Source organism: Triticum dicoccoides, chromosome 7B, assembly GCF_002162155.2.
Source record: "Triticum dicoccoides isolate Atlit2015 ecotype Zavitan chromosome 7B, WEW_v2.0, whole genome shotgun sequence".
NCBI lineage: Eukaryota > Viridiplantae > Streptophyta > Magnoliopsida > Poales > Poaceae > Triticum > Triticum dicoccoides.
In genome coordinates this window covers 150,857,312-150,863,311 of record NC_041393.1, presented here as the reverse complement: position 1 = coordinate 150,863,311, position 6,000 = coordinate 150,857,312, and positions in this window count along the sequence as shown.

The window sequence follows — 6,000 nt, the reverse complement described above, 5'->3', positions numbered from 1 at the left end:
GTTTGGAGCCTTCTGTTATGTATCTATGCCATTTGGACTCAAAAGTGCCCAGGCGACTTATCAGCGGTGTGTGCAGAACTATTTGCACGATCAAATTGGGCGTAATGTTCATGCTTACGTAGATGACATTGTGGTGGAGTCCAGAGAAAGAAAACCTTGATATCTGACCCAAAAGAGACCTTTGATAATCTCCGGATTTACAAGATGATGCTTAACCCGGCCAAGTGTGTATTTGGTGTACGTGCGGGCAAGCTCTTAGGTTTTCTAGTGTCAAACAGAGGCATTGAAGCTAATCCGGAGAAGATTAAGGCGATTACCTCTCTGGCTAAGCCGGCGTGCATCAATGATGTTCAGCGCCTGGCGGGTCGTGTGGCCGCTTTAAGCCGGTTCATAAGCCGGTTAGGTGAGAAGGCCCTTCCATTATATTAGATGATGAAGAAAACTGACACTTTTGTCTGGAGTGATGCTGCGAATGCTGCCTTTGAAGACTTGAAGAGGCAATTGTCTGAACCACCGGTTCTTGCGGCTTCCATTGACAGAGATCCGTTGTTGTTATATGTGGCTGCTAATTCACGAGCGGTCAGTGTTGCCATCGTGGTGGAGCGTAAGGAAGCTGGCAAGGAGCATCCGGTTCAACGACCGGTTTATTATATCAGTGAGGTGCTCATTGAGTCTAAACAGAGGTATCCACATTGGCAGAAACTCGTTTACGGAGTGTTTATGGCCAACCGGAAGTTGAAGCAGTACTTTCAAAGTCATCCTATAACTGTGGTAAGTTCTGCCCCTTTGGGAGACATCATCCAGAATAGGGAGGCCACAGGACGAGTCGCCAAGTGGGCTATCGAGCTTGGGCCTCATGGTTTGAAGTACATGCCACGTACCGCTATTAAGTCTCAGGCCTTGGTGGACTTTATCAATGATTGGACAGAGTTGCAGGCACCTGAGGAGAAGCCAGATAACACATATTGGACTATTCACTTTGACGGGTCCAGGCAGCTAGAAGGCTCGGGGGCTGGAATTGTTTTAACTTCCCCTCGAGGTGACAAATTTCGTTATGTACTCTGGTTTATGTTCCCATGTACTAATAATGCAGATGAGTACGAGGCCTTACTCCATGGTCTCCGGATGGCCAAGGAGATGAACTTAAGCCAGGTAAGGTGTTTCGGCGACTCAGATCTGGTGGCTCAACAGGTGTCAGGCAAGTGGGATTCCAAGGATCCTCTCATGGAGGCTTATCGACGTGAAGTAGATGTTGTGGCTGGACATTTCAAAGGTTATCAAGTGGAGCACATTGATCGAAGAAAGAATGAGGCGGCTGATGCTTTAAGCCGGCTGGGATCTCAACGTAAGCCGGTGCCACCTAATACCTTTCTTGATGTTTTGCATAACCCTTCTATCAAGGTGCCTACCGAGGAAGAGCTAGCGGTGCCAGACCTGGAGGCCCAGCTAGTGGCAGCTCTTCATGTTATCCCGGATTGGACAGTGCCATATTTGGCCTACATGACACGGGGAGAGTTACCGGAGGATGAAACTTTGGCAAGACAAATTGTCAGACGATCCAAATCCATGACGATTGTTAATGGTGAGTTGCATCATTGCAGTGTAACAGGGGCGTTTCAACGCTGTGTGTCGCCTGCAGAAGGACAAGAGATACTTCGTGAGATTCATGAAGGAGATTATGGTCATCATGCCGGCTCAAAATCTCTTGTGGCCAAGGCTTTTCGTCATGGTTTCTACTGGCTCACGGCTCATGCTGATGCGGAGGATCTGGTCAGTAAATGTGACGGTTGTCAGAAGTTCTCACGACATGCTCATGTGCCGGCTCAAGAATTAAGGATGATCCCAATTACTTGGCCGTTCGCAGTCTGGGGGCTTAACATGGTTGGACCCTTCAAAAGGTCTAAGGATAAAAAGACACATCTCCTGGTGGCAGTGGATAAGTTTACAAAGTGGGTTGAGGCAGAGCCAGTAAGTAAAGGTGATGCGGCCACAACGGTTCAGTTCATGAAAAAGGTGATCTTTCGTTTTGGTTTCCCACACAGCATTATAACTGATAATGGTACTAATCTTTCCAAGGGAGCCATGGAAGAGTTCTGTCAACGAGAACATATCCGGCTTGATGTTTCGGCTGTTGCTCATCCTCAATCCAATGGTCAAGCAAAAAGAGCTAATCAAGAGATACTGAAGGGTATTAAGCCCCGGCTCTTTGTCCCCTTAAAACAGACTCCGGGTTGCTGGGTGGAGGAGTTACCCTCTGTATTATGGAGCATCAACACTACGCCTAACAGATCTATGGGTTACACACCTTTTTTCATGGTCTATGGAGCAGAGGCAGTTCTACCAAGTGACATCCGACACGACTCACCCCGTGTGGTGGCTTATGTTGAGGAGGACAACAAAAAGGCTCGTCAGGAGGCACTTGACTTGTTGGATGAGGAGCGAGACTTGGTGATAGCCCGCTCGGCGATTTACCAGCAAGACCTGCGCCGTTATCACAACCGCTGGGTCAAGAGCAGAACCTTTCAGGAAGGTGATTTGGTGCTCTGGCTCATCCAGGATCAATCTGACATGCACAAGCTATCTCCGCCTTGGGAAGGACCCTTTGTGGTCAGCAAGAATCTGAACAACGGGTCATACTACCTCATTGATATTCGAGAGCACAAGGACTCATGTAAGTCGGAGGAGGAGACCCGCCGGCCATGGAATATCGCCCATTTTCGGCCTTACTATACTTGAGCCACCAGCTCTTAATATGTATATACTTTTGATGATGTACATATTATATAAAGCAATAAAGCAGGACCTCTGTCCTTTTTTCCCATAAAGAATGTTTTTATGTCTTCTTTATCAGGTGGTGGACACTACCAACAGGGAGCGGATCATATCTAAATCCGGCTTTCCCTTTGGTCCGGCTTATGATCATATCTGAATCTAGCCATGATCACTTGGGGGCTTCCTGTTCAAACATAGGTCGTATTCGAACCAAAGAGAACATAGTTGTCGATACCCGCTTGACCGGCATACTGCCAAACCCACTTGGGGGCTTCTTGATCATATTTGAATCACAGCTTAACCCCTTTGGGCCTGACGTGGATCGTATTCGAATCAGCGTCATTAAACAACTCTTATGGTCACTTGGGGGCTTCCTGTTCAAACATGGGTTGTATCCGAACCAAAGAGAACATAGCTGTCGATACCCACTTGATCGGCATCGCCAAAGCCACTGGGGGCTATATGATCGTATCTGAATCTTAGCTTAACCCTTTTGGAACGGTTTACTGATCGTATTCGAATCAGAAGCCTGTGAATGTTGTTTATTATTCATCATAAGTATAACTATTTTTGAATATCTTGAGACCTTCTAGAAAGCATTATGAGATGGTTTTCGTCTCTTCCGGTTTAAATTTTGGTCCTCCCAGGTTGTTAAGTGCCAGATGAACATCATGTAAGCAGGAAAGATTATCAAAGGGATCGCAGGTATGCTATTATATAGTCATAAACCGGCCTGTATATGATGCCTTTGGTTCGTGTTCTGGGTTATCAATACTTTATGTGACCCCCGGCGCGATAAACTGCCAAGGGAACTTTTGTTTGTTTCATGTGCAGGATAAGGCAAGCAAAATTTAAACGTCAAAGGAATAAAGGGTTAAACGTAAAGCCCGAAATCTATAGCAATAGCGGCTTACGAAAGTGACTAAGCGCTCGGAACATGCGTGAAGGCATGACAAACATTGAGAAGTTTTTCTACCCTATTACAAGACTCCCCGAGCCTGAACAAATGAAAGATTGTTTTTGCACAACACCTGGCGACTTACTCCTTCGGCGGGCTTGAAGACTCCGGGTTATCCTTCTCCGCTTCTCCGTCGGCTGTCTTGTCCTGGAAAGTTGACGAGGCCCAGTCAATGCCGCTCAAAGCTTCAAACTCAGCTTCATCATCTATTAAACCGGCTGGGTCCACTTCAGGGGCAAAAGTATGCTTATGAATAGGAGGGATCAGGCTGCCTTCATCATATGGAATGTTTGGAATTCTCCGGTTCTCACTATCATAGCCCGGAGAGTACTTTGTGAGGTCAGTATCTTTCCAAATGAGGGTCTCCACAGGACGTATGACTTCGACACAGGCGATAAAGTCATGATCATCAAATACAGTGCCGTCCTCCTTCCGACTGGGGTATCCAAGAGCAAGGTCAGCCGGGTCTAGCTCTGGAAGCCATGCTTTTGCCCGGCTCAATGCGGCTACGGCTCCGGCTCTTGCGGATGACAACCTTAAATCCTGAATTTGCTGAGGTAGTACAGCGAGATGCTTCAGCACGTCTTGTAAGAGGCAGGGAGGGGTGTTTGATAAGGCTACAACAGCCAAGGCACGTTGTGACCTGGAGTACAGCTGTTCCACTAAGTTGTAAACTGATTTAAGCTTGATCAGCATGTTTTGCTTAAGGTTGGTACTCCTGGGGCCTATGTGTGCACAAGCATAACAGTCAGCCAGAAGTAATTATTACAATAGTCGTTGTACGGTTACAATGTTTGAGGTTTTGCACAGTAACTTACCAAAGATGGCTGAGACCATTTGAGATATCTGCTGTTTTAAGTCGGACAGCTCGGTTGTTGCTTCTGCAAGAGATGCTTCTGCTGTCTCGGCCCGAGTCACCAGTGAAGCCTTCTCATCAGCCCAAGTTTTCTTCTCTGACTCAAAATTTTTCTTCAAATTCTCATTTTCAGAGACACTGAATGCAAATTTGGAGTTGGCCCTCTGAGTTTCAAGTTCTTGAGTTTCCAGACGACTCTTCAGGATAGCAAGCTCCGATTCAAATTGACTTGTGGTGGCCTGCATTGACACCAGGTTATGGTAAGGATCATGGTAAGGTAACATTCAAGTCCCAAGCACTTTACAAGTAAAGATACTTGGCACTTGGGGGCTAATGTATGCTGAAGAATTTTAAACCTATCATACCGGGTCACACATATTAAGTCTCAAGCACTTTACAAGTAAAGATACTTGACCCTTGGGGGCTAATGTATATTGCAAACTTAAAACTATCATGTTATAACCGGGTTAAATATATTCTCTTTGAACCGGATAAACTAACAAGTAAAGCAGATTTCTAAGTCTACAGCATATTTATTCATAAGCAATAGACTTGGGGGCTGGTACAGTATGTAAGATTCAGGTAAATAGTATAAGTTATACCTCAGATTTGTGATGTATTTGTTTCACCATGTCAATTTCCAGGTCACAGCTATTATGCACTTGATTCAGATAGCCCGAGACTATATCACCAATGCTTAAGTGAGTATAATCAGTAATGTCCTGCTTGGCTTTTCGGCGTTCGGCGAGTTCTTCCTTGGCAGAACATTTGGCAAGGATAGTAGGCCGCCCCGGTTCAACAAACTGATTTTTCACAAACTCAACTTCCGGTTCAGATGTCTTGACTGGGCTAGGAGCTTCCGGGTTATTGCAGCTGTTGAGAGTATCTTCGGCAGGCGGGTCAGAAGTTGGCACTGGAATGTCAGAGGCCGGTTCAGGCGGCTGATGGGTAGAGCTGTCTGGAGCAGACATATTAATCACCGGTTCAGTTACAATCGAGTCTTGGGACGGCTTATTCTTCTTTGCCCTCTTGCTGGGTTTCACTTGCATGCTGTTAACAAAGGCAGAAGGATGAATACTAAAGCATGGGTAGAGTAAAGCTCAAGGTACATAAGGTTACATTACCCGGGAGCAGTTTTGAAAGCCGGCATGTTTGATTGCATGGATTCGCCGGAAGAAGGCGAGGTATCCTGATAATTGGAGTCAGACGAATTGAGAGGTTGACGAATTAAGCCCTCTAAAGGTAAAACAGAACGTAAATCGGAGATAACCTTAGTCCGACGCTTCCTGGTTACGTCATGTAAGCCGGAGGAGAGTTCCACATCCTTGTTGTTCCGGGTCTGCCTCCGGTTCTCAAGCTATTGTTGCTTCAAAAGAAATTGAGAATCTTGATAAGCAAGAGCATGTGAAAATCT